Source organism: Kogia breviceps, chromosome 2 (genome assembly GCF_026419965.1).
Source record: "Kogia breviceps isolate mKogBre1 chromosome 2, mKogBre1 haplotype 1, whole genome shotgun sequence".
NCBI lineage: Eukaryota > Metazoa > Chordata > Mammalia > Artiodactyla > Physeteridae > Kogia > Kogia breviceps.
In genome coordinates, this window is record NC_081311.1 from 128,893,158 (window position 1) to 128,915,769 (window position 22,612).

General features: G+C 39.6%; 1 protein-coding gene across 25 annotated transcripts in view; it reads left to right on the plus strand.

Annotated features, from left to right (window-relative positions):
- Nucleotides 1-22,612, plus strand: part of PKP4 (plakophilin 4) — a 269,659-nt gene that overhangs the window by 24,486 nt on the left and 222,561 nt on the right. Inside the window, exon 1 of one of the 25 annotated variants that reach the window (XM_067026070.1) lies at nt 21,898-22,007. The exons of the other annotated variants lie outside the window; for them this stretch is intronic. The gene's annotated coding sequence lies outside the window, so the exon portion shown is untranslated. Of the gene's footprint in view, nt 1-21,897; nt 22,008-22,612 lie in introns of those variants that run through there. 25 annotated transcript variants of the gene reach the window in all.

Here is a 22,612-nt window from a genome sequence, read left to right on the forward strand (position 1 = left end):
CATAATACCCTCTAGGTCTATCTTGTTGCAAATGGCAAAACTTCTTTTTTTTTTTTTTTTTTTTTTTTTTGCGGTACGCGGGCCTCCCACTGCTGCGGCCTCCCCCGCGGCGGAGCACAGGCTCCGGACGCGCAGGCCCAGCGGCCATGGCCCACGGGCCCAGCCGCTCCGCGGCACGCGGGATCCTCCCGGACCGGGGCACAAACCCACGCCCCCCGCATCGGCAGGCGGACTCCCAACCACTGCGCCACCAGGGAAGCCCCAAAACTTCATTTTTTATGGTTGAGTAATATTCCAGTGTGTGTGTGTGTGTGTGTGTGTGTGTGTGTGTGTGTGTGTGTGTACACATACATACATATACTGCATCTTCTTTATCCATTCATCAGTTGATGGACACTTGGGTTGCTTCTTTACTTGCCTTATTCTTTACCCCAGTTTCTCTTTGTATCTACAGGGAGAGAAATTTCAGCTCATTTCTCATGTTTACTTGATTTAATGTTGAAATCCAGGGTCTGCCCATAACTTGGCTTCTCAGTTTTTTCAGCTCTAAGCATCAACCAGGGCTGCCCATGTGGCTTCAGTCTTCATCTTTCAGATCCCTCCTTTGTCAGCTCAGGAGAATGTCAGAAAGAGAGGAATTCTGTCTTTTCAAACTTTAGCTCAGAACTGCTATAATAGACTTCTGTATCTCTATGTCCTTTTTAAGTAACTAGCAGCTTTTAAAATTTGCCTCCTATACAGAATTTTTATTTGCAAATACCTATTCTTACACAAAACCACCTAATAAAATGGCTAGTATTTCTTTAGAGAGAGAGGGAAAAAAAGCACCCCAAGATGTTTAAAGAAAAATTATATGAACAGGAAATTAACAAAATTTTAAAACCAAAAATTGAGGTGCTTTTAAAAATTGAGATATAATTCATGTAACAATTCAGTGGCTTTTAGTACATTTACAGAGTTGGACAATCATCATCACCATCTAATTCCAAAACATTCTCACCCTCAAAATAAACCCCATACCTGTTAATTAGTCATTCCCCATTTCCTCCCCCCACCCCCATCCCCGGGAACCACTTGTTTACTTCCTCTATGATTTGCCAGTTCTGGACATTTCATGTAAATAGAAACATACAATATGTGAACTTTTGTGTTAGGCCGCTTAGCATAGTATTTTCAAGATTCATCCATATTGTAGCACAAATCAGTATTTCATTCCATTTTATGACCGAATAATATTGTATTGTTTGGACAGATCACCTTTTGCTTATCCTTCATCAGCTGATGGAATTTGGGTTTTCATTTTTTGGCTATTAAGAAAATGCTGCTGTGAACATTCATGTGCGTTTTTACATAACATATGTTTTCAGTGCTTCTCGATATATACCTAGGAGTGTAATTGCTGGTGCATATGATAACTCTGTTTAACTTTCTGAGTTACTGTCAGGCTGTGTCCAAAACAGCTGCACTGTTTTACTTTCCCGCCAGCAGTATGTGAGGGTTCCAGTCCTCTACATTCTCACCAACACTTGGTATTGTCTGTCTTTAATTATAGGCTTTCCTAATGGGTATACAGTGATAACTCATTGTAGTTTTGATTTATATTTCCCTAATGACTGATGACACTGGAGCATATTTTCATGTGCTTATTGGCTATATGTATGTCTTTGGAAAAATGTCTATTCACTTCCTTGCCTGTTTTTAGATTGGCTTATTTCAAGTGCTTTTATTACAAGTATGTGATTACTTTTGGGGAAAGGAAATTTTGTAGGAATGAATGATAATGCATGGGTAAAATACATGAGAATTGACTATCATATAACGCATGAAAAGCAAAACTGGTTATACTAATTAGCATTACTCACCCATATGTATTATTGAAATGGTGCCAGATTAGTTTACAGCTTTAGTGTCAGATTTTAAAACATTGTCGTGAATGTTAGTGATACTTTACTATATTCTACTTAGAGCAATATCAATAAAGTTTGTAGATTTGTTAAATGGGATCTGTCATGCCTTAATTATCTATCTGTGCTGTCTAATATATATCCACGAGCCATGTTTAGCTGTGTTTAAATTTAAATTAATTAAAATTAAAACCTCAGTTCCTCAGTCACACTGGCTGCGTTTCAAGTGCTTGATAGCCACACATGGCTAGTGGCTGCCACACAGGACAGCACAAATATACATTTCCGTCATCACCGGAAGTTCAGTTGGGTGGTGATGGTCTAGAATTATTTTATTGTTTTCCTCAAGTGCCAGATCTTTAAAAAGAAACAATAAAGTGCCATTTGATTAGGTTGCTTCAGTACTTACATGACTGACCATTGCTCTGCGATAAAGACTGAAAGCCTGACTGTGATCTACGAGGCCTTGCGTGACCTGCCTTCCTCTCTAAGCAGAAGTTCCAAACTGGCAGCCTGGCCTGCACACAAGTCCAAATTTCCACCTTCTCTCAAAATAATAGTCATTGTTTACCGAGTGCTTATTATATGGATGAACTATTCTAAGCATTTTATGTGAATTAATTCATTTAATTCTTACAAAAACCCAATGGAGCCAGGGATTAATAGCTTTATTTTACAGAAGAGAAAATAGAAACACAAAACAGTGAAGTATGTCATCTAGACATAAGCAGCTAGGAAGTGACAGAGCTGGAATTTCAGTCCAGGGCAATTAATCTAGACCCCATGCTCATAACCACTCTCTGTGCTGCCTGATATAGGCTCTCAGTATAACCCAAAACACTGTTGTTCAGAATTTCACATTCATTTGTAGGATTGTTTGATTGAAGTCTCTCCCTGCCACAAGCAAGTTGTAAGTTCCACAAAGGTACTGTAATTCCTATGAGGGAGGATCTGTGTCCTTTCCCCCTTTATCATTGTGTTTTTAGAGCTCTTTATAAGCATCTGACATGTACTAGGTGGTTGGTGTATATTTGTTGAAAGAATAAATGAAAGTGGTCTGACCTGACTCATCTCTGAGCTTGAACATGAGATCAGAACCTTTTAGAAGGAAAGATATTTAATCCTTTAGTTCATTATCATTTGTAAAATTGGGGAATGATAATGAAATTTCTGTAAAGCAAGTTGGATTCTAATATAAAAAATGTGTAACTTCATAATGGTTAGAGATTTGTTTTTGTAGTTTTGTTTTGATCATGAGTATGAAAATAGGTATTAATTAGCTTATGTTCAGTAACAGCCATCCATTATGTCAACAATTAAGGTACATTGGCATATGCAATCTAATTAAGGTTATGTTTATAGTAACTTATTATTTTAATTTATTTAAAACTTTTAAACAACATTCATATTTTATTACCAAAAGAATACATATTCTGATTTGGGCCACATTGAATTTTTTATTTCTAATTAAATCTATGTAATCATTAAGAGTGGAGTTCAAACTAAAAGCATTACAAAAATGGAATTTGATAAGGAGAATTGTATTTTTGGCATTTAATTTATAATCATAGTAAAATTATTTTGAAGATACTTGGCAGCTCAGTTTCTAAATTTTTACTTTTGTGATAGGTTATTATTTAAGTAGTTTCTTCCTATTTGAATATGTTTGATATATAAAAGAGAATTTTATTATATTAAGTTGTATGAAATATGGAGACAATATTAATTGTGTCATAAAAAAGTAAAATGTTTTTTCCTTTGAGGTTATTAAAGTAACCTTTAATAAGGTGAAGTCAAGAAATTTAAACAAAATATGACTGAACATTTTCCATTACATCTAATGGATTTTTTTGAGAGCTAATTGTTTAGTGGCAGTGTAGGACTGAGTTTTAGGTGAGACTAGAGACTTAAAGCACAAAGTTTTGAATGACTGTGAGATCCCTAAGACCTACAGATCTCATCCAGCTCTTTGAGGAGTGTTGCAGCTTACTAAGAGCTGTGGGTTTCAAGTATAGGGTGGGGTTTAGAACAAGGTGGCCCACATTCCAAATCCAGCTCTTCTCAACTAACACATAGGCAGAAAATTGATTAAATAAAGCATAATAAATTAATACCTGCTACATGGCAAACTGAATTTGGGAAGTAGTCTAGAAAGATGCTTGAGATGTACCTTTTAGCAACATGCCATCATCATGAAGTATAGAATAATGGTGATTGAAAGCCATTCTGTTTGCTTGGGATATTCCCTCTTGAATGTGGAAAGCTCGAGGCTGGATCATAGACAATGCATGAGTCCAGTGACAGTCCTTGTAGGTTGAGTAAGGTTATTTGGGCACTGGTCATTTCAGTCATAGCTGTGCATGCGAAGAATGGTTATTGTCAAAATTACGGTAACTTTTTAAACACAAAGAAAAGTATCTTCCATGTAACTTGTATATAACTTCATAGTCATATACCTGTTTCCAGCCCTGTGATACATGCCTTAGGAAATGTTACATCAACATCCTTATATATGATATAACTGTAAACAAGGGTGGGACAGAGAACACAGAGAAGTGGCTGGAACATGGAGTTTATCACACAGTGTGGTTCAGCCTGTAGTAGTGATTACAGCATGAGCCTGTAAGCTTTGTGTAATAGTTAAAAGCAAGTGACATAGTGGAGCCTTAAGGCCATAAATGGGGCATTTTAAACTGGCACAAAGCCTTTTTAAAAGTGCCTTTGTGGGGGCTTCCCTGGTGGCACAGTGGTTAAGAATCCACCTGCCTATGCAGGGGACACAGGTTCGAGCCCTGGTCCGGCAAGATCCCACATGCTGTGGAGCAGCTAAGCCCGTGCGCCACAACTACTGAGCCTGTGCTCTAGAGCCCGCGAGCCACAACTACTGAGCCTGCACTCTAGAGCCTGTGCTCCACAACAAGAGAAGCCACCGCAGTGAGAAGCCCACACACCACAACGCAGAGTAGCTCCCGCTCACTGCAACTAGAGAAAGCCCGTATGCAGCAACGAGGACCAAACACAGCCAAAATAAATAAATAATTTTATTATTTTTTTAAAGATGCACTATTTTTAAAAAAGTGCATTTGTGTGAACCATACAATGGTTCTGTATATTTTCTTATTTACCAGTTGTCTTCACCATCATCTTTGTAAGTATACAATAGTATCAACATATATGTTTTACACACCAGGAAATGGACTGAAAGATTAACTGTGACTTGCCTAGGATCTTGAAGCTAGTAAGTAGTAGAATGGGAATCCAAAGCTTAGTTTTCTGATGTAAAAAGAAAAGGCCTCTGTTTGACCATGCTGCTGTTGTGAGTTAAATGTGAGTGATGTCCTATGTAGAAAGCACCTATGGGTTTAGAGTTTTGTTTTGTTCAGGTCTAATGTTTATATAATTGTTCAAGTTAAATTTTGATAGATTTGTGCTAAAAGAATTTGAGTGTTGGAATAGTTTCTGCAGATACTGTTCCACATTTTTTTTTCTTTATATGTTTTGATTACTGAGTAAGGACATTGCACTATCCCACTGCCAGGCACAATCCTGGCTCATAGAGACTCAGTGATGTCATATGAATGAATGAAAAACAAAGATTTGGCCAATGTTTGTGTGTTGTAAATATGGTGATGAAATATAATGTGTATAATTAATTAAGTAGAAAACTCCTGAGATGTGCCTAAATCATAAATGAAAAGGTTGATTTGTTTCTTCAGTTAGGGAATTATTCACTTCTGAATTCGTTCCACAGGATCAGATCATCTTCTAGGTAGACCCTCCACATTTTTCAGTTTCTTCCCTCTATACCCACATATTTATCACTGCTACCCACTAAATCATTCCTAACTATTTTACAGTAGATTTCTGTACACATGTGCTACAAATCAAATTTCACATTCTCATGAAACCAGATTATAAAAATATTTTTGAGGGAGAGATGTAAGATGCAGATAGGGTAGAAACTTAAAAAAACATATAAAAGCTTAATTTAACAAATATTTGTTTACCCTGCAATGTGATTGGGGCATCCTCTTCTTTAGCACTCACTAGCACACGTTATCCTTACTAGAATGCCTTCACCTTCTCAGCACTTCCTTCATCTTCTTCAGAGATGACTCTTCACTTTGTCTTCCTCTGACAACTGAGGCTTCTCCAGAGATGGTGCCTTGCTGAATTCATATATGTACAATGTGCACTTTCCTTATTTTATTTTTTTATGTACCACTTAACATTGTCCCACCAATGTGAGGAAGCATCCACAAAGAAGGGATCTTGACCTTCTGTCTTGACCCTGTTGGATGCTCCCCGTCTCACTGATATCCCGGTATCCAATATATGGTAGGATATGGTAGACAGCTTTTAAGATAGCCTCCTGTGATCCCTCCTTCCTGGAATTCATACCTTTCCCTTGAGCAAGGACTAAATTTATTATTCACTTCTAATAAATTCAATATTCCTTAGGAGGATGGAACGTCACTTCCAAGAACAGCAGTGTTATCAATATCGTGATCCTTGACAGTTTTGTGCTGAAAGACCTTAGAATTTGCTTCTGAGTCAGGAAAAGGACAAGGCCTGTTTTAAAAGAGCCGTCCAAAAGGTATCTGGAAACAGATAAGAACAGGAGAGCCAGACACTGTCCTTCAAAAGAAGACTTGTCTCCACTTCTGTTGACTACCTTAGCAGTCTTGGAGAAGGCATTACACCTCTCTGAGCCATTATTTTCTCATCTCTACAATGGCTGGAGTTGAACTTTAGGATTTTGCTAAATCTCTTCAGTTTACATTCTCTACATCCCAATATCTAATATTTTGCTTTTTGATAAGGATGTTAAATTTACAACAAAAACATCTCATCCAGGTAGAGTGAAGTTAATTTTTTCCTTCAGAAAACTTATGTCATAGGTATGAAATTTATATACCATCTTAAATCTTCTGATGTTATTTCACTGGATATTAGCATATCTGGGTGTCTCTTTTTTGAGTTACTGTTTACAGTAACTTCCTAGAGTTATACTTTTTATAGTTGTGAAGGCAATTTTGTTTTTTAATAGGTTAAACCATTGCAATTAAGGTAAATTCGAAATTCCTTCTCTTGACCTGAAGTCTGCTTTCCTTTTTTTATTTATTTATTTGCTGCTTTGTTTGTTTTGGAGGTTTTTTTGGCTGTGTTGGGTCTTCGTTGCTGCGCGCGGGCTTCCTCTAGTTGTGGCGAGCAGGCACTACTCTTCGTTGCAGTGCGCGGGCTTCTCATTGTCGTGGCTTCTCTTGTTGTGGAGCACAGGCTCTAGGCACACAGGCTTCAGTAGTTGTGGCACACGAGCTCAGTAGTTGTGGCTCGTGGGCTTAGTTACTCTGCGGCATGTGGGATCTTCCCAGACCAGGGCTCGAACCCGTGTCTTCTGGATTGGCAGGTGCATTCTTAACCACTGCGCTACCTGGGGAGCCCCTGGGGAGCCCCTGGGGAGCCCCCAAAGTTCCACTTTTAATGGCTGTTTTTAAAAATTGCTGTTAGGGGCTTCCCTGGTGGCGCAGTGGTTGAGAGTCCGCCTGCCGATGCAGGGGACACGGGTTCGTGCCCCGGTCTGGGAAGATCCCACATGCCGCGGAGCGGCTGGGCCCGTGAGCCATGGCCGCTGAGCCTGCGCGTCCGGAGCCTGTGCTCCGCAACGGGAGAGGCCTACAGCAGAGAGAGACCCGCGTACCGCAAAAAAAAAAAAAAAAAAAAAAAAAAATTGCTGTTAGGCTTTACCTGGTGATAATAGTTGATTTGTCGATAGGGAGCTGAAGTTTGGAAGTGGGAAATAGTAAGTTGGAATAAGGAGGTATTTTTCTGGAGGAAGAAATGCAAATAGCAGTGCTCCTCAGGAGTTAGTGTAGGGGATGGTTTTAAACATCCATCTAATCTGTCCTGAGGAGGGCGTGAGTGTCTAGGTTTCCAGTAGTGAGCACTCTAGAAGACTGGCGAAACTGCCTTCATTTGTGCTCCTCACTTCTGTTTGTTCTCCCCACTTTGCTCACATTGCTAATCGTTATTTTGTACAAAGTTTCTAGTTGGACTTTAGTGAGGGTTGAGTTATTCATACACGTCGGTTGGTGGCACTTTGTCATTATTGGTCTGGGCCAAGCCAGTGTTTTATTTATTGATTCTTTGTTATCACCATCCCCTACATCCCCCCACCCCATTACCATGGGCACTATTCTAATGTGGTTAGTGCATTTCTTTTTGTTTGTATGTTCTCTTGTATAATGTATATTTTATATTATGTAAACTGTTACATAAACAGTATTATTCTCCTTCAGTTAATGTTTTCGCTCAGCAGTTTATTTTAAAGATTTGTCTTTGGTCCTGTGTGAATATTACCTTGTTGATTCTGACTGTAGTTGAGTATTTTATGATGTACATTCATCCAGTTTCACTTCTCTACTCCTCTGATGGGGATTCAGATTGCTTCAACCTCCCCATCATCACAAAGTGGGCTGCATGTCCCTTGGGACCTGTGTGACAATTTCTTTGGGAGCTATGTCTGGGATTACGATTGCTGGGTCATAGACTGGTGAGTGCATTTAATTTGCATAAGTCATACCTGATGGTCTCTAGAATGGCTGCCTCCATCTATATATCCCCACACCCCACCAACACTTGGCATGCTATGGCTTTCTGATTTTTGCCAGGGTATCAGGTATAAAATATCTCACTCTTAGTTTGCATTTCTCTGACTATGTGTGAACTTCATCATCCCTTCATCTGCTTGTTATTTGGGAGGCGGTATACGTCTTCTGTAAATTTTTTGTGTATAGCTTTTGCCCATTTTTCTGTTGGGATTCCCATCTTTCATTGATTTGAGGGATATTCTCATATTCTGGATATTAGTCCATTATTGGGGCATTGCAGAAATCTTCTGATCTCTCATTCTCATCTGCCTGTTAATTTTATCCATGGAAAAGACACTCTTAAATGTGTTTTCAAAAAACAATTTTTTTTTTCGGGCTTCCCTGGTGGCACAGTGGTTGAGAGTCCGCCTGCCGATGCAGGGGACCACGGGTTCGTGCCCCGGTCCGGGAAGATCCCACATGCCGCAGAGTGTCTGGGCCCGTGAGCCATGGCCACTGAGCCTGCGCGTCCGGAGCCTGTGCTCCGCAACAGGAGAGGCCACAACAGTGAGAGCCCCACGTACTGCAAAAAAAAAAAAATTTTCTTACTTGTGGCTTGTAGGTTTAAGTCCTTCCCTACTAGGTTTCAAAGATGTTCTCCGACATTTTCTTCTTTTAACTTTATAGTTTACCTTTTACAATTTCGTTTTCTTCCATCTGGAGTTCACATCGTGTCCCACTGCCCTGATTAAAAGTCTCCAAGGGACCTAAGTTATCTACAGAGTGAAGCCAGAGCACTCAGAGGGCATATGGAGCCTCTCAAGGTCTTTCGCACACATTTCTTCTCATTTGGATGTGTCCGCACTGTTTCCATGCCTTGGCTATTGTAAATAATGCTGCAGTGAACATTGGGGTGCATGTATCTTTTTGAGTTTTCTCTGGATATATGCCCAGTAGTGGGATTGCTGGGTCATATGGTAGTTCTATTTTTAGTTCTTTAAGGAACCTCCATACTGTTCTCCATAGTGGCTATATCCATTTACATTCCCACCAACAGTGTAGGAGGGTTCCCTTTTCTCCACACTCTCTATAGCATTTGTTGTTTGTAGACTTTTTAAGGATGGCCATTCTGCCCTGTGTGAGGTGGTACCTCACTGTAGTTTTGATTTGCATTTCTCTAATAGTGATGTTGAGCAGCTTTTCATGTGCTTATTGGCCATCAGTATGCCTTCTTTGGAGAAATGTCTATTTAGGTCTTCTGCCCATTTTTCAATTGGGTTGTTTGTTTTTATTGTTGCTGAGTTTATGAGCTGTTTGTATATTTTGGAAATTAAGCCCTTGTTGGTCACGTTGTTTTTCAAATATTTTCTCCCACTACATAGGTTCTCTTTTCATTTTGTTTATGGTTTTCTTTGCTGTGCAAAGCCTGTAAGTTTGATTAGGTCCCATTTATTTATTTTTGTTTTTATTTCTATTGCCTTGAGAGACTGACCTATGAAAACATTAGTATGAAAAATTAAATCACCATTAATTGTTTGCATTATTTTGACTCACCATTATTGATTCACCAAGGAGCCAAGTAGCCTTTTGTCTTTCTTTTTGTATTTATCCTCCAGTGGAAAACTTGCCTCATTTTTCCATTTTCTTAATTTTGTTCTGATCTATGGCTGAATCTTCCCATACCCTCCTTCAGCCTCTTAGTGCCATTTTCCATGTGGTGGTCAGTCTAGCAGATAAAAATTGGGTTTCATTGTTTTCTTTTGACCCACCCTGTTGGGGCCAGTCCTTCTGTCTTCCTGCTCCAGACTGGGCTTGTTGCTCTCCAGGGCTGCTTCAGGATGCTGGGAGATAAATTCACTGATATGATGACGTTAGCAAACATGGGCATTTGAGAAGGTCTCAAAGCCTCTAGTCCCTATAGGTGTCAAGCACTTGCTGCTGACAATGAGCATGGTTCAGCCTAGCCTTCTGATCTGTGTATGCCTGCTCATTTGTTGACAGACTTCTTGATGTCGCAGGATGCTAGTCTAGCTCTGACCATTGGTTTCCTCTCTTTCCCACTTCCCCTCTCTCCACCCTGTGTACATCCCTTCTCTCAATCTTCTTTCATTCTCCTGTGTGATAATTGATTGCACTGCTAACATTTTTTTGGTCTTTTGGGAAGAAAGGAATGGAATCCAGGGGTGCAAGATTCATTTAAAATGAGGTTGACATTTTCAGACTTCGGGAAGTAGGCAGACTCTTAGTATTATAAAAGTTGGATCATTTTCTTTTTGAAATTTAGGAACTTTAAGTGATTCACTGATGAAGAGGGAAAAGCTGTTTGCACTTAGCATATTTCGCATTACACCACTCAAGATCCTCATCTGTTACACTACTTTAAGCATTTTGCTCTGTTTTCAGCACTCTGGGACAAGAGGTTATATGTTTTCATTATGTGCATTGTGAAAATCATTTCACCACAGCTCTAAAATTTTTTTTGTAATTGTAGAATGGGAAATGAGTTCTGTTTAAAACAAAAAAGACTTCTTAGTAGCAAAAAAATGTGACCCTTCTACAGTCTTACCTGAAGTTTATTTGAAATATCAACTGTGCCAAAAATATGCTGTGAACTAGGAAGTTATTTGCAATAATGTGAATAAGTAACTTAAAATATACCTTAGTTATTTGAAGGTAGATGAGCAAATTATGAACCTGGTATGTCTGAAGTGATGATTAATAACATTAAGGATGATTCCTTTTGGAATAAAATGTTTGAACGACACAATCACAGATAGTAAAAACACTTTAAAATATGGTAGATTGCTTTCATTATTTGATTTTTTTATTTCGATTTTTTAATATGAAAATTTCTGAATGAACTGTGAAGACTTTTGAGGTATGAAATACTCTCATTGTAGATAAAATACATTTAATGTTTCTTTTAATTTGTAAGTAAACAGTTATGATTTTGTAAAACCAACTAAAAGTTTTAGTTTTGCAATTTGCTTGTCCTTTAAATTTGAGCAGATATTTTAACTGCTTTGAGCCTATTTCATTATCGATGAAGTCAAGGTAATTCCTACCTCTAGGGTTTTTGTTTGTTTGTTTGTTTTTTTAAATTCAGTGAGATGAAATAAATGGCCATTCTATTTTTTTTAAGTTTTGCCTTTTTAGTAATAAAAGAAAGCTATTAAAACAATATGGTACCAGTTGTTGAGACTGACAAAGATTGGAAAGAATGATAGAACCTCGTACCGACGAGGGTCAGTGACACCAGCTCACATTGCCACAACTCTTCTAAAGAGGAAGTTGGCACTAGGCATCAACAGCCTTCAAAAATCCAGAAAGTACATTTGGTTCACAACGTCTAATGTACTGTAAGGCAGTTATCACTCAAGTGGACAAAGACTGTTTTCTGCTGAGTTATTTAGAATATTAAAAACTATACATCGAAATATTAAGCTAAGGGGGAGAGGAGGTGGGGAAGGGATGGACTGGGAGTTTGGGGTTAGCAGATGCAAACTATTATATATAGGATGGATGAACAGCAAGATCCTACTGCAGAGCACAGGGAACTCTATTCAGTATCCTGTGATAAACCATAATGGAAAAGAATATAAAAATGTATATATATATATGTATAACTGAATCACTTTGCTGTACAGCAGAAATGAATACAACATTGTAAATCAACTATACTTCAGTAAAAAGCATAGGAATAAAAATATAAATATTAAGCAGATACATCATACAATAGACTTCTGTGTAGCCAATAAAAATACCCACGTGTTTACAAAAAAAAAGGAGAGGTGTACATACATATTTTTAACCTTTGTTTCAGTAAATGGATACCAGTTTAATCATATCTTTTTAAATTGACTACAGTGATATGCAAACTTTTTCTGTTCTCTGTTTGGCTACATTTGTGTTTATACATTTTTGAGTGTCCCTCCTTCTTCCTTGGCTCTTTGCCTAGCTTATAGCTCCAAGTTCCCTTCCCTTTTGCCTGCTTTTCCTACTCCTCTTTAGTTCCTTTGCTTTTGCTTGCCCAGTGCTAGATATAAATCATGTAAGAAAATTAATACTGATTGAGGAGAAGTTATCATCTTCCAATTCTTTAAAGTGTGACTGTAGAAAATGGTCTGCCATTTTTTCTGGAAACATATAGGGTGGTGGTTAAGAGTTTAGGAGTCAATTAGACCTTGGCTTGAATCCAGACTGTGTCACCTGCTCGGTGTGTGACCTTAATGCAAATTAACTTCTTTGGCTTCTGTATTCTCAACAGTGAAACAGGGATAATGTGTTACTCAATTTTGCCTTGAAGATTAAATGATATAATGTTTGTAAAGTGCTCAGAGCTGACTCATAAGAAGTATTCAATAGATGATTGCATCAAGTTTTCAAAGATGAAATTGAGGCCAGACATCTTATTTCAAATACTGTGTCAACGTTTAAAATGCCAGTAAACATTGCCTACTCAGTGTATAGTCAAAAACCAAACAAGTCAACAAAACAGAAGTATGGGGTAGAACTCAAAAGTTTTATCTCATGTTCAGAAGTATTATAAACTTTGATATGGAATGTGGCAGAAAGAGAATGAGGAAAGGATTATGGGGAAGGGGGAAAAAACAAGTCTCAGCTCCTGACTAAATAAAAAGATAAATGATGAACGGATGACTACCTTGAGGCGATGTGAGGATGGGCAGAAAAGGGGAGGGCATTCTAAACTGTGCATCTTTTCACACATTTTTATTTATTTTATTTTTTTTAATTTATTATTTTTTTTTTTTGTGGTACGCGGGCCTCTCATTGTTGTGGCCTCTCCCATTGCGGAGCACAGGCTCCGGACGCACAGGCTCAGCGGCCATGGCTCACAGGCCCAGCCGCTCCGCGGCATGTGGGATCTTCCCAGACCGGGGCACGAACCCGTATCCCCTGCATCGGCAGGCGGATTCCCAACCGCTGCGCCACCAGGGAAGCCCTTTTCACACATTTTTAAATGAATATGAATATAAAGGTGATTTGGAAAGGACAAAAAAACCTATCCAGATTTTAAAACATTTTTATAGTCTTTATCACTACATTCTCATGATAAACTCTGTATTTTGGTACTTTGTCTCAGAACTATATTATTTTGTTAGTTTTATATAGTGTTCCCAAAATGTTAATTGTTTTGTGGAAAGTCGTTTTGTTTTGAGGCTTCATTTTTGTTTACGGCATTTCGTCAGTGGTGCAAATCACTGAGAATCCAGTTTATTATGCTGATATTGGCCATATAACCATCTTCCCCAAGATACTTCTAATATCTGGGGATTCTGCAGTGTTGAGTCTCGGAGGTAAGGTGGTAGAGTAGACAGTCTGAGGCCCTTCCAGAACTTGTTCCTCTCTGCTTTGCTCTCATATGCACTCCTTATCCTTTTGTTCAGACAAATGCTGTTGCCCTGTACCAGCAGCGAGAAGGTTGTGGGGTTTTTTTCTACAAAGGTGGGAGATTTGGGGGAGATACAAGTGCTCTGCCTCTTCTGACCAGACATGGCTTTCTCTGGCACAGCTGGTGACAGTGACATCACAGCCTGTGGCCACAGAAGAGAGCAGAATTCCCCACCTCACCTAGGGATTGAGCCCCTGGGGCTAGTGCATCAGCTCAGTGCTCCTGAATCCAAAATAAGTGTGGCTGCTTGTGCAGTAAGAGCAGTAAAACACGCCACATGAAAGAGGCTGCCATGGGGTTGCCTTCAGGGGTCCAGAATTGCAATTACTTGAGATTCCCTGCACGTTTGAGCTGTTTATTATGGTGGCTAAGGAGGACAGCTTGTAAAACGTAATTTTAAATGCGTAAGACTAAATGACCTGTCGGGCTCTTGTTTAATTAAAAAATGGACCCCTTTGACATCAGCACTGTAGATATGCACATTGCCTAAGGGTGTACAACCGCCAACCCCAGTGGGCAGTGTTCCAGTGGGCCGCCCCCTGAACCCGGAGCAGGTCCCACAGCCTTCCTGCTGAGCACCCTGCCCCAGCTGGACCCCTCTGTGAAGCGTGCCAGTGACCCACCTCGCTCAGTTTCCTAGCTTGTTCTTAGAAGTTAGTTCCTTGTGACCCCATTGTGTCTCTAGCCCTAGAGAAACTGTACCACCACTGAGTTTTGGCCGAATAATGTTTAATAACACGTGTCTGCGTTTAAGTTAGAATAGCAGAGGTCAGTGTTCTGATATTCCTAAAGGATGATTGGCTGTGTGTCCACTGGCCTGGAGAAGAATTTGTATTTGTGTGGGTAGCCAAGCAGAGCACCACTGACCCCTACTACAGTTTGAAAGCTAGGCGGCCTGACTTCATATGAGACAGTGTGTTCTAAATCACACGATTGTCTTAGTACTTATTCTTCATCTGCTTGGTTAAAAATGAGGTCAATTATTTCTGGAAAAAAATGGGTAACACTTGCACCAAGTAAAAAAATGCCCTTGCACATAGATTAGTCTCAGGCTTCTTGAATAAAATGAAGGATATTGGAACACAGAGAGTATAGAGACTCAAGGTTTAGAGAGTAGGATGCATGAATTGATCAAAATCTCACCTCCCCAGACCTGAATTTGCAATTTCTGATTCTATTATTAGCACAGTAACATGTATCAGAAAGTGAGATGGTAGATGGTATTCTACCAGCTATGTTATAAAGTTCTAATTATTATACTGATGCTAGAGAAAGCAGTCAAGAAAGTCATCTTCAGTAGTAAGTTGTTGGCACATTTATGGACAGTATATAAGGTAATTTGGCATGTTTTATATTCATGGATAATCAGGGCAGACTAAGGTTGCATGTATGTTTCCTAATTGCTCTATTTTAGCACCCCCGTCATTTCTCTTTCTACTTGAACACCCGAACGTAGTGCAGCGCATGCACCCATGGCGCAGTAGCAAATGTGAAGGCCCCAGTCAGCTCAGTTGCTTCTGTAGAGAAAGCAGTCATTCCGATAACTGCCAATAATGACGACCTTGTTGATGATACCAGTCAAGGTCTGTTATAAAGCATGGAGAAGTTTTTGTTTTGCCTTACAAATATGTTTTTGTTCGTTGGTAAACATGCATAATAGCAAAAAGTAAAGATAATCTATCCTTATTAAAACTCTAGTTCTATAAAGAAAAGGCACAACGACGTTTTTGTTTTGTTTCCCTGAGCCACAGAAAATGCAGTCCTTATTTGACTTAGTTGCAATGCTTTGGGAAAATATAAGCCTGCAGATGGTAATGGCCTCCATTTTTTTCCACAGAGGTACCTCCAACTCAGAGTCTAGGCTTACTTCATCCCGGGGTCCGTGACAGCGTGTATGCGATTCAGCCAGCTCTCCCGCGTTGTTGGCCCAGGGCCCCTATGGACTGTGGAGCTGCTCTTGTGGCGTTGCCCACTTTGGGGCTTGAGACTGGACTGAGTAAAAGCAGTCAGTAGCTGATGGAGTTGTGGTTCCAGGTTAGGTCCTTGCTGTTTTTCTGCTGGCCTCTTCTCCATCAGAGCAACCCACCAGGTCTGTAAACCCCATATGTCCAAACTGACCTCCTATCCTGGGCTCTTCCTCTCATTTTCCCTAGTTTCATTCATGGTACCAGACATCAAACCATAGCTCATCTTTGATTTTGCTCGTTCCTCTGCTCCCATGTCCAGTCAGTTATCAAGTCTTATTGACTTATTTTTTTGATGACTTATTTCTGTAATATTTCTCAAACCTATAGTCTCAGCTCAATGCCTACTTCCATTTTTCCTCCTACCTGAACTGTTGGGATAGCTCCCAACAAGGCCTCCTGTCCCCTCTTCTTTCTAGTCAGCCTCACATGTTACTAAAGTGGTCTTCCTGAAATGTGAAGGTGATGGTATCATTTTCCTGCTCAGGTATTTCCATTGGAGCCCTAATGCCTATCATGCAGATGAGGCTTCATCTGCAAGACCAACCATCTTTGCATTTCCCAGGATTCACCACTGTCCCCTTCAGGCACACTGTCGTTCAGCCGAACCAGAAGGGTCATCCGCTCTATACACAACCTGCAGTATGTTGCCCCCATTCTTTCTCATGATGCTCTTCACTCTGCCTCAAATCTTCTTCACAGTTTTTATCACTGTCCAAGGGCTTTACACCCTGCAAGATCCTGCTCAAGTATTTCTTCCATAAAGATGTTCCTGACTCTAGCACCCTCCTTCTCCTTGAGCGCATGCACATGTACGCACCATTTCCCACTTTATTTGTACTGCCTTTATTTTAATTACCTCAGATACTTTTTAACGATGTGTTTATAGCTGTTATGTCCCATCATTTACTTCTGAACTAATTTCTTTGAAGTCAGAGTTAGCTTCTGATTCACCGTTCCATTCTCCATGGTGCTGGCTATGGTGTCCCACACATAAATCAATAAATGGATCCAGAGATCTTGATTTTTAAGATTCCCACTTAATCTGTGTTTTGTCCTCTGTAACGTGCCTTTGATATTTGGTAATATTTATGATATTGTATAGAAAGTAATGTTGAGAAAACCTTGGCCAGTGATAATAAAAGTTAACATTCCTTTGTGTGTTAATCAATTTATGAGGATTTTGTGGTAACATTCAATTATGTTCTGTTAATAAGCAGGGAGAGATAGCCTTCTTATCATAGAAGCAGAATGGAAACACACCTACCTTTTTGTGCTTTGCAGTATAAATCTATAAATCAATCTGATAAGATAGGTTATGTGCATTTTTTATATTTCTAACAGTCCATGGGAGTCTGTGTGTTGAAGAAGTTGTAAGGGTTGACTACCATAAGAAATGATTTGCATTCTTCTGTTAATTAGAAAAGGATTCCTATAAGAGAGAACATTTTAGACTCTAATATTAGAGAAAAAGAAGTTCAGAGAGATGTAGGTATCTGGGAGAGGGCATGGACTAGTGAAAAGGTATATATATTCTGAGCTATGATGACAGTTAGAGCCAATCTAGTTATTCTGGTTAGCAGCTGTGTTCTGGGCAGAGTGGATACCAGAGGGTTGTGACAGATCCCAAATCTGAATGCCCAGCCTCCCTGCTTTGATTTCGTTGCTTGAGGCTGCCCTTAGCTAGGAGCCATCTTAGAGAGCTATTGCTTTGTCTGAGACCTCAGAAACCTAGGAAAATTTAGCATGGCTGCTAGACCTGAGCACAAGGGGGTTTTAGATTGAACTTTGCAGGGACAACAATGGTCCTGGCTCAGCAGTGCTCAGTGAACACTGTGCCCCTGGGGCACACTTCCCTACTCTGCTGCCTTCTGGTCTGTGGCCTCAGGTAGGCTGTTTGACTTCCAACATGTGTTACCAAAAAGGCTATCATTACCAATGATAACCTCTCACTTAATAAAATATAGTAACAGCAACCACAACAGAAATCCCAGCATTTATCATTGCCTTGCAACTCTGCCTTTTTGGCCTTTCTGGGTATCCACTGATGTCGCCTAAAGGAACCATTTTATTTCTAATTGCTACATGCCAGGTTGTTTTATGTGCTTCTGTTTCTCAGCATTCCACAGATGCCACGTTACTCAAAGCTGTGCTTTAGAGCATCTTCGGATTTCTCCCTCCCTGCGCTGCACAGCTTCCCTGCTTGAGGTTCTCATGTAGCAGCTGCTTGCACACTCTGCTGATATCCATCCACAGCACACGTCCAGCCAACAGAGCTAAATTGGAGTGAGCACGGCTTCAGTACTGGTGAACTGGCTACGCTCCAGGGCTTTGCCACTCCTGTCTTACCATCTGATGTTAAGCGTTTTGTTGAAAAGACAGATTTAAACACTCCAGTGAGGGCAGAACCAAATTTCATAGCTCTGTGAAAGGTGCGTGTTTATCATTTCAGTCTCTAAAGTGTGTTGGTTTTGATTCATTTTCATACTGTTTTCTCAGCAGTATCACCATGCATTGTTTACTATGTAAGGTTTTCTTGCCTAAAGCAGGTTGTAACCTTGATCTTCCCATGTACTTTTCAGTCCATAGTATCTTTAAGACTACAGGATCACTTGTAATCACTCAGAGGCTCTCCCATATATGTACTCCAGGAGCGTGGTTGTTGGCATTGGGCAGCTTCTGGACAATAGGATTTGTAAAGTGCATTGGATTATGCGTACAGTCTCATTTAGGTCTTCTGAGGGCTGAAAGCACTTGGTGAAGTAAAATAGAGTAAGATGGAAGCCATCATATGACTTGCTTTATTGCATTCATAATCATCTGTATGGATTTAAAAGACTATGCTCATGAAACCTCAGGATCTCAGTGAGTACATAAGAGCGATCATATTTTAGGAACTGGGATAATCCAGGTTGGCTGGTGTTGTAAACTTAGCAGATATCTTGATGATAGTTCCTGGAAATAAGGTACGGGACACGTTAGTGGCCTTGAGTTTCATTAGAATCCAGATTCCGGCCTTTGTAGCGTTGGGTCCATAGGAACTCTGGTTCTAGTCTCTTCTGAGATTGATATCTTCCTATTCCTATTGTAGGGCTCCCAAAAAGTCTTTCAAGTAGATCCCTCATTCCCAAACAAGTGCCCTGGGCTGGAAAGTTTCAATAATCTCTCGAGTCCCTTTGAGTTTTAAAATTCCCTGTCACGGTGCTTCACCTTCAGTTCCTGCCACTGCTCTTTCTTCTTACGTATTTCCAAGTCCCATCTGGTCTGAAGCTGAAGTGTCTTCCTGTTACCCCTCACCTTCGTGTGGATCACCACTGTCGCTTCCAGCTGAACTCCTGCCACCACTGGACTTCTCTGCGGTCCTTCAGCCGAGCTAGTCCCATGTCAAACATAAAACGTTTCCAAGGTACTGCTATCCTTTAGAGAACTATCCAAATGCACTCGGTGCAGCAGAAGACAAAGGTAGTTCACAAAAGTAACTCACATGCTGATGGTGATACAGAATTTTTACGTGTGGTACAGCCTCTGCAGTGTGTTAGAGATGGGTTTTGTAAGAATAAAAGTTCAACATTCATAAAAACAAAGAATAGTAAACTCTCCCTGTTTTAAAATAAACTTTTGGCACAAATCCTTGAGACTTTCTGCTCTGTGGTCTTACATTTGTACATTTAAGAATGCTGTGTGAATTCTTGGTAAGAAGTGCTAAAGGCTTGAGGCCTATCTTATACCTCTCTTAGCATTGCTGTCCACATCTGTTTTGCATAAGTCCAGTTAGAACCTCCCCTCGTAGGAATTCTTCAGCCTAATTAAAACTTTGAGCCATAGCACATGCGAAGGAATTGGAAGAGCTCCTGGAAGCAACATTTATCAGATGATATAAGCAATATCCAAGTTGTTAGCTGTACTTGCTATGCTTCTGATATTTCTTAGATGCGTGTCTACTCATGTAGAAGATATGTCAAAGGGAATTTCAGTGGTGCTTTATCTTTAATTTATTTCATATTTAGTTTAATCGGTAGTGACTAACACTTTGGCGTAGATTCTCTTGATTCTCTTTTTACCTCTAATTTCCTCCTTCTCCAAGAATTCAAAAATATTGTGATAACTTATAAACAGATATTTCAATGGCTGACTAAGGGAACTTGCCATTAAAACAAAAATCCCATTAAGTAATTTTATAAAGAAAAGAATATTTTTGTAAAGTGGAACTATAGTCTCATATAAAAATTAATGTTTTATCAAATCATATTTTCTTAGTGGGGATATACTTGTAATTTTTAAAATTATGCCCTGGAAAATTGAGATCTTACATATCTCATTGAAATTTTTGTTGAAACTTTGAACATTCCAAATATTTTAAACACCTCCTTTTTCTTTTTTTTTTTTTTTTTTTTGCAGTATGCGGGCCTCTCACTGTTGTGGCCTCTCCCGTTGCGGAGCACAGGCTCCGGACGCACAGGCTCAGCAGCCATGGCTCACGGGCCTAGCTGCTCCGCGGCATGTGGGATCTTCCCAGACCCGGGCACAAACCCATGTCCCCTGCATCGGCAGGCGGACTCTCAACAACTGCGCCACCAGAGAAGCCCTCCTATTTTTTTTTAATCAGAAACTTTAGCAGCTGGGCAAAGTTGATAACCATTCATTTACTTAGAACTATTTTTAATTCCAAGCCCAGTAAATGAAATATTTTTGAGTTTTTCGACATGCTAAAAGTACAGCATTATTCCTATAGTTAAAAAGAAATTATGATCTTTAACATTTTTACTATAAACTTTTCTCTAAGTATAAACCCAAACTGTATCTTCATCTTTGTGTACACAATTATGAATGCACTCTCTTTCATTCTGTCACCTCTGATTTGTTGTTTGGGGGGTTCTCAGCCTTTAGTGTGTATCGGAACCACCCAGAGGGCTTGTTAAAAACAGATTTCTGCGCCTTACTCCCAGAGTCTGATTACCAGGTATGGGATGTTGCTGGTTCTGGTGCACCGTGCTTTCAGCACTACTGCTTAGGAAGTCTAGTAAGTAGTGATCTGTTGTGATTTTCAAATATGAGTTTGAGGTACAAGAGAACAAAGGAAAGATAAGAACGGTTTGCCAGAGTTTTTATGGTTCCCAAAGTTATATGTAAGATGCTTTTTAGCCATATTCCCTTTCTTGTGGTTCTCAGTATATTGCATTTTACTTATTTTGATTTAAATGTATATAGTGCTGGCAGTGTGACTGGTATTTCTCGGGAAATGACCAAATGTGCATTTGCTAGTTTTCATTAATAATTTGAGAGACGGTGAATGGAGCATTGCAATGACTTCTGTACTATTAACTTCATATCAGTACTAGGAACTCAATATAAATAAGTTTCTATAAAGCATATGCCCAGTGCTAGGTTTCTATAAAGGGGACATCCAGTAAATGATGAAATGAGCAAATGAATGTATAGCAGTTCATCTTCCCCCGGCATCATGGAGTTACTCCTTGAAAACAGCTGATCCAACTTTGACTATCTGAGAGTTATCTGGTTTATCAACTTTGCCGTTTTTACCACCTTCGCTTCTCATACTTGTGTTCCTGAGGGATGGTTATCTCACTGATAATTTAGCCCTTCTACTATCAGAAGCGGGAAGCAAATTAAACATAAAATTAAGGCTTCACTTTTCTCTTACTTGTTAGTAATAATTAATGGAATAGGTAGTATTAACTTTTTTAAAAAATTCCTTTGGGGATGGTTTGGGTTCACTATTCAAGCTGGACTTTCGATCTTCTAATTATATATTTTCAAAAAACTTTATTAGCTAATCTGGATTGTAAGTGTATAGCAAGTTAGATATTATTTTTATACGCTTCTTCCAAATTCATGGGAATTTCCAATCCTATGTCATTACATTCAAACCAGGTTTATTGTTATAGTTCCTAAAATGTTGAATTCCATGGAATATCTATGTAATGTTAACATTTTCCAGTTACTTCAGTGCAATTTCAGTAATGTTTTAACTGTGTTTTTGATGGCTCTCCTGTTAATTATGACAGATGGAGTCATTGTGGATTGCCGAACTACCTGCTCATATCAGTGTTGGCCAAAGTGCTTCTTCCATTCGAGAAAATGAACAGAAGAGCTTAATAGTGTTTTCAGGTGGAAAGTAAGAGAAATTTCCATTCCTGTCCTGGTTCTGATGCCATCATTTCATGGACTGTAACTTATAACACCTTTCTCTGCTGCTTCTGCTTGCTTCATGAGGGTATCGTAAGAATGAATTAGAAAACTGCTATGATCCTGATAAGAAAGGTACTCCATAAACTCTACAGGTTTGGAAAGATGATGGACTCAGCTGTGGGCATGCAGAGTTTTTGAGTGTCTGGAAGGACACCCTGTTGATGGCCAGGAAACATGAAATTTGAAACTGAGCTCAGGGTTCCAGATCCTGTTTTTAGTGGTTAGCCTAGAAGGGGTCACCAAAGCCTTAAGATTTTACCTCCCCCAGCCCCCTTCCCCCCAGATAGATCTTGTTTGGAAAACCAAACACCTTAGGAACTCCTGGAACTTAGGAGGAATCAGAAATCAGGAAACTGAGTCCTAGTCATATGAGCAGAGCTTCACTGAGGCCGAGGTTCTTCCTGCTGCCTGCTGCTGCTTTTGATAAACTAGTGAACAAAGTCTCTACTATACTCATGCAGCTTATATTTGAGACGAAGAGAGATGAGATCAGGTGGTGTTGAGTGTTACGATGAAAAATAGCAGGGTGGG